We start from the raw sequence: 12862 nt of genomic DNA on the forward strand, positions 1-12862 counted from the left end.
GATGAGAGACAGGCAAAAGATCATGGACAGGGATTCGAAAGAATATAGAGAGTTGGACAGGCAAATAAAGAAACGTTGCAAGGAGGCCAAAGAGACCTGGCTGAATAGTGAATGTGCCAAAATTGAGAGTCAATTTGGAGAGAATCGGAATGTGTACCAGAGGATAAATGAGATCTCAGGCAGGAAATCAGGCTGTTCAAGCTCTGGGTGCATCAAGGCAAAGAATGGTAATATGCTGGTAGGGAAAGATGATGTAATGAAAAGATGGATTGAATATGTTGGGGAGTTATTTCACGATGTAAGGGATGTTTTGCCAAGCTTTCCCGATTCTATTGAGGGTCCAAAGATATTGCAGACAGAGGTTCGATCAGCTATAAAAATGATGAGCAGAAATAAGGCTGCTGGGCCAGATGGAATAGTTGTTGAAATGATTGAAGCATTAGAGGTTTATGGAATTGAGAAACTGGCAGGAGTCATCAACAGAATGTATGATGATGGGATATTTCCAGAAGACCTGAGCAAATCAATCTTTATTGCTCTTCCCAAGAAACCTGGCGCTGTGGATTGTGAACAACACCGTACAATTAGCCTTATGAGCCATGTTACAAAGATAATTCTAAGAATCCTGTTACTGCGTGCAAGAAGTAGAATAAAACCTGAGATTGGTAAAGAGCAGTTCGGCTTTGTAGAAGATGCTGGTACCAGGAATGCGATTTATGTCTTGAGAATGATAACAGAGAGAGCGGTAGAGATGCAGAAGGATGTTTTCATGTGTTTCATTGACTACTCAAAAGCCTTTGACAAGGTGAGACATGATCAGCTTTTTGAAGATCTTGGCAGGCTAGACCTGCATGGAAAGGATCTACGACTGTTGCAGAACCTTTATTGGAACCAAACAGCGTGCATAAGGGTGGATGGAGATTGTAGTGAATATACAAGCATTAAGAGAGGAGTCAGACAGGGATGTGTGATGTCACCAGATCTCTTTAATTATTACAGTGAGCTGATTCTAAGGGAGCTAGAAAAGGAAAATGGTCTCAGTATAGGTGGACATAACATCACGAACATAAGATATGCAGATGACACTGTCCTATTAGCTGAGTCTGAGGAGGATCTGCAAAGGCTTCTTGATGTGGTGGTTCAGGAAAGTGAGAGGAAAGGTTTATCGTTAAATTGCAAGAAGACAGAATGTATGGTGGTATCAAAGACTGAAAGCCCAACATGCATATTGAAGGTGAAAGATCAAAGAATTAAGCAAGTTTCCTCCTTCAACTACCTTGGCAGTGTAATCACAGAAGATGCCAGATGTATTAAGGAGATTAAGAGAAGGATTGCACTGGCTAAGTCTGCGTTCTCAAAATTAGACAAGATCCTAAAAAAACAGTGCCCTCAGTATAGAGACCAGAATTCGGGTACTCAACTGCTATGTCGTCCCTGTATTAATGTATGGAAGTGAAGCATGGTCAATAACAACAGACATTAAAAAGAAGATTGAGAGCTGCGAGATGTGGTTCCTTAGAAGAATGATGAAGATCCCGTGGACTGATAAAGTGTCTAATGACGATGTCCTAAGTAGAGCAAATGTGAACAGGAAGCTGTTACTTGAAATCAGAATTAAGCAGCTCAAATTCCTTGGTCATATCCTCAGAAAGGATGGTTTCGAGAACCTAGTATTGACAGGAAGAATAGAAGGAACAAGGAGCAGAGGCAGGAAGAGAGTGATGTGGTTATCAAATCTGAAAGACTGGCTAAAAGAAAGGGGAGCTGAAAATAAAGCGACAGAGCTTCTGGAGATGGCTTATAACAGAGAATTGTGGCACGACATGATCGCCAACGTCTTAGGATATGGCACCTAGAGAGAGAGAGAGAGATCTCGCAAAATCCTATTTCTTCTTCATTCAACTCTCCTATGCAATGACTCTGCTCCTCTTGCGATACTGGTTGAATGCAGCCAACGGGCGTGGCAGTCAGCACATATATAGTAATTACTATACTCTGCCCATGATTGATGTATGAAGTTATTCCACAGTGCCATCTTTATCTGTTCAGATTATCTGCAATATTCAAGTATTTTGTTTATGTAAAACAAACTTTCAATTTCTGAGCATGTTGAAATGCTGAATGTAATTTACGAAGAAGTTTTAACTCTTAAGAACAGTGGCTCATTCAATATGAGTTTATTTTATTTTGCATATTAGGCAGAAATCGCAGAACAGGATGTAGAACAACAAAACCAGTGTTATATTGGCTATTCCACTTGACATCCATACACCCCCTATGGAAGACATTACCTTAATCCTCCACACAGGGAGTGTGAATTTCAAATGTGATTACCTGAATGGGAGACTCCATTTGAAATCTACAATTCCTGTGATGGAGATTAAGGTAATGTCTTTATAGAGGGTATATAGATTTTAACTGGAATATCTGGGCACTGGGCATGACATTGATCCTTTTGTTTTTGCAACACGCTTACTTTGATCGCATAAAGTTACACTTAACATCAACATCACAGATGAAATTGAATACATGACCTGTCTTGAGAAGTAAATATGGTAGTTATTTATTACCTACTGCAACTTGGTTCAACAAAGCTGTACGTAAAGATAAAATAGGTTAAACTGTATTACTGTTAAAAGAGAATTACAGATCGAAGTTTATTTTCCCCTGGAAGGAGCAGATCAAAATAACACTTATGGAAGGGCCAGGTGGTATGTTTATGTCAAAAGTCATCCAGGGGTCATATAGTCACCGTTTTGTTGTTGACATTTTAGAAAATAGCTCTGATTGGGAAAAAGCTTGCTGGAAATAAAGTTGAAAGCGTGGGCGATATATAGTTCAAGTATGTTCCAACATGCATATGCGCAAATTAATGACGTACCGGATATAGCATCGTTACTGTGCGTGTGCGAGTAGGGCGCATGTGGCGCAATGCGGCGTGCGTGTAAGACGCTCATGACGTTATGTTGTCTGTGTGCACAAAAGGTCATATTGAAACGCATCCCAATGTGTAAATACTTTGTTCGTGGATTTGGTAAGATCAGAATATGGAAAAAGTTTTGAAGACGTTTTTGTACTTTGGAGGGTGTATAATAAGAATTTTTGGGTCCAACTTCTGGAAAAGGTAGAGAGTCCCGTTAGATGACATTCTAGAGCCATAGAATAGTCTACTAATGGGGATATATTGACTGGACTTGTACTATCACGTGCGCTGAATAAGGATCCAACCTTGGAATGTGTGAAATATGGCGGTTTTCAAAATGGCCACCAAAATACCATTGATTGACATTCTGGAGCCATAGAATTGTCTACTGATGGGACATACCGGTATACGCATATTATTGAACTTTGTACTTTCGAGTACACTGAATAAGGATTTTATACAACCATAGGGAAATGTGGGGAACTTCCGCTTTAAGGCGGTTTTTAAAATGGTCGCCAAATACCATTAAATGATATTTTAGAGCCCTAGATTAGTCTGCTAATGGAGTGACGGCGGTGGTGGCTGCAGAGTTGGTATATCAACTGTAGTTTGTTCTTTAAAAGATGCATGTTCATGTTGAATAAACATTTGTGGGTCCAACCCCGTGGAGATGTGGATAACCGCTACAGAGTGTTCCACACATTTCTCGAGGTTGAACCCAAATATTCTAAAATTAATCAGCACCATCGACCGACAGTACAAAGTTCTGTCAAAATATTCCATAGCACACAATTTTGGGGCTTAGAATGTCATTTTAGCGGCCATTTTAAGAAACGCCCTCTAGCGGGAGTTCTCCATGTCTCCCCATGTTTGACCCTCGAATTCTTATACAACACCCTTAAAGGAACAAACTTTAGATGATATATGCATTAGCAGACTATTCTAGAACTTTAGAATATAATTTAATTGTATTATGGCAGCGGTTTCATTCAGTACTCTTGAAAGTGCAAAACAAATTCAAAATTTCTCCTCTCATTAATCTCCCGAACAACCGGTGTTCTATTATATTGACACAGAATCACTATTTCTTCTCAAAAGAAACAACGAATGGAGTTCAATGCGTCATGCGTTCGTTTAGTTCGGCGCTTTGTGACCGCAATGCAAAATACATATGTACGCTCGTACATGTATATTAACTTCATAATTATGCTAATTAATCACATTACGCTGGAAAATGTTCTTTTTTAGTTTAGTTTATTTTGTTACCTTTATTGTACAAAAACATAAAAAATATAATATGTAATGCTCATCCAAATACAATATTTACATGGATCCTGAAAAAGGACTAATATTTGACATTGTATGTAAGTTTTAATCAAATCCATATCCTAAACCAATCTGGTTACTCCCTTTAAATGACTATATTCCTTTAATTCTAACATCAGGAACTTTGCTAAAAAGTTAACTTATGAAAGTACTTAACTTGATGACTTTCCATCGTGGCATGTCCGCTTCTAACCAGGGTCCAACCATTTTCCCAATTTGATCTCTGCGAAATTTTAATATTTCTCTGCATAATTCATTCAGCCAAGTTTCAACAAAATTTATGGTTTTACTACTTACATTCTGCCCATTTTGTTCAAGAAATATGAAAGAACAGCCTTGATTATAGCTATAATATAAACCTAAGTTTAAATTGAGCTGTATGTCTTTATTTACATTTTGCTATTTTTTCGCATAATTTGCAATTTTTTGTGCAATTTTCAATTTTATTCGACACATATTGCTTGGCACTATCTATGACAGGTTGGTTCAACAAGTCAATTGAAACCTGAACCAGAAAACTGTAATCACCACCTCACAATTGTAACCAATTATACTTAAATGGACAACGATGTTGATCAACTAAATCGACAAGAGATTTATGACCGACATTATATAGCAGGGTCCGTGGCGTAACTGGGGGGGCACTCACATGTTAAGGTGGTACGCGTATGTGCGGCGCTCAAGGGTCCCTTTTTCAGGCTCTCCGGCAGTTCCTTAAGCCCCACATTTGGATCTGCTCCAGTTCTTTGAGCCTCAAACTCTGACAATTGTAGCTCTTTAAGCTCAAATTTGGAAATAATTTAGAAATTGTTAGCTCAACAGCCTATAATTTGGCCCTAATTTCAGTTCTTCAAGCCCCGATTTTGCCCGAAAATCAGTTCTTAGTTCCCAAAGATTGAGCTCCGCGCCGCACAACCCTACCAAAATTTAAGTTGAGTGCCCCCTCGGGGGGGCGTAACCAGACCTGGTGGGGGCAAGATTTAAAATGTCCCCAATTTATTTCCCTTTCTCTTCTTCCTCTTTTCTTTAATTTTTCTCTCTCAAAATTTTCATATGTGAGTTTGCTCGAGCCCCAAACACGTCATGCTTTTTAAGTAAAAAAAACCCAAATAGTGTAGTTATTTTTGAAGGGGAAATTCCCCAGGCCACTCTCCGTGATTTCTTCTTTTCAATGCTTCCTATATTTAAGAATCGGATATACATCTTCTGTCTTTTTAAACAACTGCTCTAAAGTACCCTTGTTATATAACATCAGGTTTGGCTTTATCACTACTCTGGCTATTGAAGCTTTCAAGCCTGTGTCGTTTTGAAGAACACAGGGAAGAATGGCCTTGTCGTTCGCAGTCCTGGATAGATTCCGGCAGTGGTTTATTACGAGTTTCTGGTAGATATAGACTCAGCATTCCAGCGATCAGTGATAAAATTCCAAAGATATTCAGTGATAAATACTCACTGAATTTGGTCTGTAATATCATCGAAAACATAATGGAAATTAGTTTCATGCACATGCAAGCAAATACATAACGTATTATAGAAAGAGGAAAGGTTTATCGTTAAATTGCAAGAAGACAGAATGTATGGTGGTATCAAAGACTGAAAGCCCAACATGCATATTGAAGGTGAAAGATCAAAGAATTAAGCAAGTTTCCTCCTTCAACTACCTTGGCAGTCTAATCACAGAAGATGCCAGATGTATTAAGGAGATTAAGAGAAGGATTGCACTGGCTAAGTCTGCGTTCTCAAAATTAGACAAGATCCTAAAAACAGTGCCCTCAGTATAGAGACCAGAATTCGGGTACTCAACTGCTATGTCGTCCCTGTATTAATGTATGGAAGTGAAGCATGGTCAATAACAACAGACATTAAAAGAAGATTGGAGAGCTGCGAGATGTGGTTCCTTAGAAGAATGATGAAGATCCGTGGACTGATAAAGTGTCTAATGACGATGTCCTAAGTAGAGCAAATGTGAACAGGAAGCTGTTACTTGAAATCAGAATTAAGCAGCTCAAATTCCTTGGTCATATCCTCAGAAAGGATGGTTTCGAGAACCTAGTATTGACAGGAAGAATAGAAGGAACAAGGAGCAGAGGCAGGAAGAGAGTGATGTGGTTATCAAATCTGAAAGACTGGCTAAAAGAAAGGGGAGCTGAACATAAAGCGACAGAGCTTCTGGAGATGGCTTATAACAGAGAATTGTGGCACGACATGATCGCCAACGTCTTAGGATATGGCACCTAGAGAGAGAGAGAGAGAGATCTCGCAAAATCCTATTTCTTCTTCATTCAACTCTCCTATGCAATGACTCTGCTCCTCTTGCGATACTGGTTGAATGCAGCCAACGGGCGTGGCAGTCAGCACATATATAGTAATTACTATACTCTGCCCATGATTGATGTATGAAGTTATTCCACAGTGCCATCTTTATCTGTTCAGATTATCTGCAATATTCAAGTATTTTGTTTATGTAAAACAAACTTTCAATTTCTGAGCATGTTGAAATGCTGAATGTAATTTACGAAGAAGTTTTAACTCTTAAGAACAGTGGCTCATTCAATATGAGTTTATTTTATTTTGCATATTAGGCAGAAATCGCAGAACAGGATGTAGAACAACAAAACCAGTGTTATATTGGCTATTCCACTTGACATCCATACACCCCCTATGGAAGACATTACCTTAATCCTCCACACAGGGAGTGTGAATTTCAAATGTGATTACCTGAATGGGAGACTCCATTTGAAATCTACAATTCCTGTGATGGAGATTAAGGTAATGTCTTTTATAGAGGGTATATAGATTTTAACTGGAATATCTGGGCACTGGGCATGACATTGATCCTTTTGTTTTTGCAACACGCTTACTTTGATCGCATAAAGTTACACTTAACATCAACATCACAGATGAAATTGAATACATGACCTGTCTTGAGAAGTAAATATGGTAGTTATTTATTACCTACTGCAACTTGGTTCAACAAAGCTGTACGTAAAGATAAAATAGGTTAAACTGTATTACTGTTAAAAGAGAATTACAGATCGAAGTTTATTTTCCCCTGGAAGGAGCAGATCAAAATAACACTTATGGGAAGGGCCAGGTGGTATGTTTATGTCAAAAGTCATCCAGGGTCATATAGTCACCGTTTTGTTGTTGACATTTTAGAAAATAGCTCTGATTGGGAAAAAGCTTGCTGGAAATAAAGTTGAAAGCGTGGGCGATATATAGTTCAAGTATGTTCCAACATGCATATGCGCAAATTAATGACGTACCGGATATAGCATCGTTACTGTGCGTGTGCGAGTAGGGCGCATGTGGCGCAATGCGGCGTGCGTGTAAGACGCTCATGACGTTATGTTGTCTGTGTGCACAAAAGGTCATATTGAAACGCATCCCAATGTGTAAATACTTTGTTCGTGGATTTGGTAAGATCAGAATATGGAAAAAGTTTTGAAGACGTTTTTGTACTTTGGAGGGTGTATAATAAGAATTTTTGGGTCCAACTTCTGGAAAAGGTAGAGAGTCCCGTTAGATGACATTCTAGAGCCATAGAATAGTCTACTAATGGGGATATATTGACTGGACTTGTACTATCACGTGCGCTGAATAAGGATCCAACCTTGGAATGTGTGAAATATGGCGGTTTTCAAAATGGCCACCAAAATACCATTGATTGACATTCTGGAGCCATAGAATTGTCTACTGATGGGACATACCGGTATACGCATATTATTGAACTTTGTACTTTCGAGTACACTGAATAAGGATTTTATACAACCATAGGGAAATGTGGGGAACTTCTGCTTTAAGGCGGTTTTTAAAATGGTCGCCAAATACCATTAAATGATATTTTAGAGCCCTAGATTAGTCTGCTAATGGAGTGACGGCGGTGGTGGCTGCAGAGTTGGTATATCAACTGTAGTTTGTTCTTTAAAAGATGCATGTTCATGTTGAATAAACATTTGTGGGTGCAACCCCGTGGAGATGTGGATAACCGCTACAGAGGGTTCGACACATATGTCGAGGTTGAACCCAAATATTCTAAAATTAATCAGCACCATCGACCGACAGTACAAAGTTCTGTCAAAATATTCCATAGCACACAATTTTGGGGCTTAGAATGTCATTTTAGCGGCCATTTTAAGAAACGCCCTCTAGCGGGAGTTCTCCATGTCTCCCCATGTTTGACCCACGAATTCTTATACAGCACCCTTAAAGGAACAAACTTTAGATGATATATGCATTAGCAGACTATTCTAGAACTTTAGAATATAATTTAATTGTATTATGGCAGCGGTTTCATTCAGTACTCTTGAAAGTGCAAAACAAATTCAAAATTTCTCCCTCTCATTAATCTCCCGAACAACCGGTGTTCTATTATATTGACACAGAATCACTATTTCTTCTCAAAAGAAACAACGAATGGAGTTCAATGCGTCATGCGTTCGTTTAGTTCGGCGCTTTGTGACCGCAATGCAAAATACATATGTACGCGCGTACATGTATATTAACTTCATAATTATGCTAATTAATCACATTACGCTGGAAAATGTTCTTTTTTTAGTTTAGTTTATTTTGTTACCTTTATTGTACAAAAACATAAAAAATATAATATGTAATGCTCATCCAAATACAATATTTACATGGATCCTGAAAAAGGACTAATATTTGACATTGTATGTAAGTTTTAATAAAATCCATATCCTAAACCAATCTGGTTACTCCCTTTAAATGACTATATTCCTTTAATTCTAACATCAGGAACTTTGCTAAAAAGTTAACTTATGAAAGTACTTAACTTGATGACTTTCCATCGTGGCATGTCCGCTTCTAACCAGGGTCCAACCATTTTCCCAATTTGATCTCTGCGAAATTTTAATATTTCTCTGCATAATTCATTCAGCCAAGTTTCAACAAAATTTATGGTTTTACTACTTACATTCTGCCCATTTTGTTCAAGAAATATGAAAGAACAGCCTTGATTATAGCTATAATGTAAACCTAAGTTTAAATTGAGCTGTATGTCTTTATTTACATTTTGCTATTTTTTCGCATAATTTGCAATTTTTTGTGCAATTTTCAATTTTATTCGACACATATTGCTTGGCACTATCTATGACAGGTTGGTTCAACAAGTCAATTGAAACCTGAACCAGAAAACTGTAATCACCACCTCACAATTGTAACCAATTATACTTAAATGGACAACGATGTTGATCAACTAAATCGACAAGAGATTTATGACCGACATTATATAGCAGGGTCCGTGGCGTAACTGGGGGGGGGGCACTCACATGTTAAGGTGGTACGGGTATGTGCGGCGCTCAAGGGTCCCTTTTTCAGGCTCTCCGGCAGTTCCTTAAGCCCCACATTTGGATCTGCTCCAGTTCTTTGAGCCTCAAACTCTGACAATTGTAGCTCTTTAAGCTCAAATTTGGAAATAATTTAGAAATTTTAGCTCAACAGCCTATAATTTGGCCCCTAATTTCAGTTCTTCAAGCCCTATTTTGCCCGAAAATCAGTTCTTAGTTCCCAAAGATCGGCGCTCCGCGCCGCACAACCCTACCAAAATTTAAGTTGAGTGCCCCCCCCCCCCGGGGGCGTAACCAGACCTGGTGGGGGCAAGATTTAAAAATGTCCCCAATTTATTTCCCCTTTCTCTTCTTCCCTCTTTTTCTTTAATTTTCTCTCTCTCAAAATTTTCATATGTGAGTTTGCTCGAGCCCCAAACACGTCATGCTTTTTAAGTAAAAAAAAAACCCAAATAGTGTAGTTATTTTTGAAGGGGAAATTCCCCCAGGCCACTCTCCGTGATTTCTTCTTTTCAATGCTTCCTATATTTAAGAATCGGATATACATCTTCTGTCTTTTTAAACAACTGCTCTAAAGTACCCTTGTTATATAACATCAGGTTTGGCTTTATCACTACTCTGGCTATTGAAGCTTTCAAGCCTGTGTCGTTTTGAAGAACACAGAGAAGAATGTCCTTGTCGTTCGCAGTCCTGGATAGATTCTGGTAGTGGTTTATTACGAGTTTCTGGTAGATATAGACTCAGGATTCCAGCGATCAGTGATAAAATTCCAAAGATATTCAGTGATAAATACTCACTGAATTTGGTCTGTAATATCATCGAAAACATAATGGAAATTAGTTTCATGCACATGCAAGCAAATACATAACGTATTATAGAAAGAGGAAAGGTTTATCGTTAAATTGCAAGAAGACAGAATGTATGGTGGTATCAAAGACTGAAAGCCCAACATGCATATTGAAGGTGAAAGATCAAAGAATTAAGCAAGTTTCCTCCTTCAACTACCTTGGCAGTCTAATCACAGAAGATGCCAGATGTATTAAGGAGATTAAGAGAAGGATTGCACTGGCTAAGTCTGCGTTCTCAAAATTAGACAAGATCCTAAAAACAGTGCCCTCAGTATAGAGACCAGAATTCGGGTACTCAACTGCTATGTCGTCCCTGTATTAATGTATGGAAGTGAAGCATGGTCAATAACAACAGACATTAAAAGAAGATTGGAGAGCTGCGAGATGTGGTTCCTTAGAAGAATGATGAAGATCCCGTGGACTGATAAAGTGTCTAATGACGATGTCCTAAGTAGAGCAAATGTGAACAGGAAGCTGTTACTTGAAATCAGAATTAAGCAGCTCAAATTCCTTGGTCATATCCTCAGAAAGGATGGTTTCGAGAACCTAGTATTGACAGGAAGAATAGAAGGAACAAGGAGCAGAGGCAGGAAGAGAGTGATGTGGTTATCAAATCTGAAAGACTGGCTAAAAGAAAGGGGAGCTGAACATAAAGCGACAGAGCTTCTGGGGATGGCTTATAACAGAGAATTGTGGCACGACATGATCGCCAACGTCTTAGGATATGGCACCTAGAGAGAGAGAGAGAGAGATCTCGCAAAATCCTATTTCTTCTTCATTCAACTCTCCTATGCAATGACTCTGCTCCTCTTGCGATACTGGTTGAATGCAGCCAACGGGCGTGGCAGTCAGCACATATATAGTAATTACTATACTCTGCCCATGATTGATGTATGAAGTTATTCCACAGTGCCATCTTTATCTGTTCAGATTATCTGCAATATTCAAGTATTTTGTTTATGTAAAACAAACTTTCAATTTCTGAGCATGTTGAAATGCTGAATGTAATTTACGAAGAAGTTTTAACTCTTAAGAACAGTGGCTCATTCAATATGAGTTTATTTTATTTTGCATATTAGGCAGAAATCGCAGAACAGGATGTAGAACAACAAAACCAGTGTTATATTGGCTATTCCACTTGACATCCATACACCCCCTATGGAAGACATTACCTTAATCCTCCACACAGGGAGTGTGAATTTCAAATGTGATTACCTGAATGGGAGACTCCATTTGAAATCTACAATTCCTGTGATGGAGATTAAGGTAATGTCTTTATAGAGGGTATATAGATTTTAACTGGAATATCTGGGCACTGGGCATGACATTGATCCTTTTGTTTTTGCAACACGCTTACTTTGATCGCATAAAGTTACACTTAACATCAACATCACAGATGAAATTGAATACATGACCTGTCTTGAGAAGTAAATATGGTAGTTATTTATTACCTACTGCAACTTGGTTCAACAAAGCTGTACGTAAAGATAAAATAGGTTAAACTGTATTACTGTTAAAAGAGAATTACAGATCGAAGTTTATTTTCCCCTGGAAGGAGCAGATCAAAATAACACTTATGGGAAGGGCCAGGTGGTATGTTTATGTCAAAAGTCATCCAGGGGTCATATAGTCACCGTTTTGTTGTTGACATTTTAGAAAATAGCTCTGATTGGGAAAAAGCTTGCTGGAAATAAAGTTGAAAGCGTGGGCGATATATAGTTCAAGTATGTTCCAACATGCATATGCGCAAATTAATGACGTACCGGATATAGCATCGTTACTGTGCGTGTGCGAGTAGGGCGCATGTGGCGCAATGCGGCGTGCGTGTAAGACGCTCATGACGTTATGTTGTCTGTGTGCACAAAAGGTCATATTGAAACGCATCCCAATGTGTAAATACTTTGTTCGTGGATTTGGTAAGATCAGAATATGGAAAAAGTTTTGAAGACGTTTTTTGTACTTTGGAGGGTGTATAATAAGAATTTTTGGGTCCAACTTCTGGAAAAGGTAGAGAGTCCCGTTAGATGACATTCTAGAGCCATAGAATAGTCTACTAATGGGGATATATTGACTGGACTTGTACTATCACGTGCGCTGAATAAGGATCCAACCTTGGAATGTGTGAAATATGGCGGTTTTCAAAATGGCCACCAAAATACCATTGATTGACATTCTGGAGCCATAGAATTGTCTACTGATGGGACATACCGGTATACGCATATTATTGAACTTTGTACTTTCGAGTACACTGAATAAGGATTTTATACAACCATAGGGAAATGTGGGGAACTTCTGCTTTAAGGCGGTTTTTAAAATGGTCGCCAAATACCATTAAATGATATTTTAGAGCCCTAGATTAGTCTGCTAATGGAGTGACGGCGGTGGTGGCTGCAGAGTTGGTATATCAACTGTAGTTTGTTCTTTAAAAGATGCATGTTCATGTTGAATAAACATTTGTG

This window comes from Amphiura filiformis, chromosome 7 (assembly GCF_039555335.1).
Source record: "Amphiura filiformis chromosome 7, Afil_fr2py, whole genome shotgun sequence".
NCBI classification, from domain to species: Eukaryota; Metazoa; Echinodermata; class Ophiuroidea; order Amphilepidida; family Amphiuridae; genus Amphiura; species Amphiura filiformis.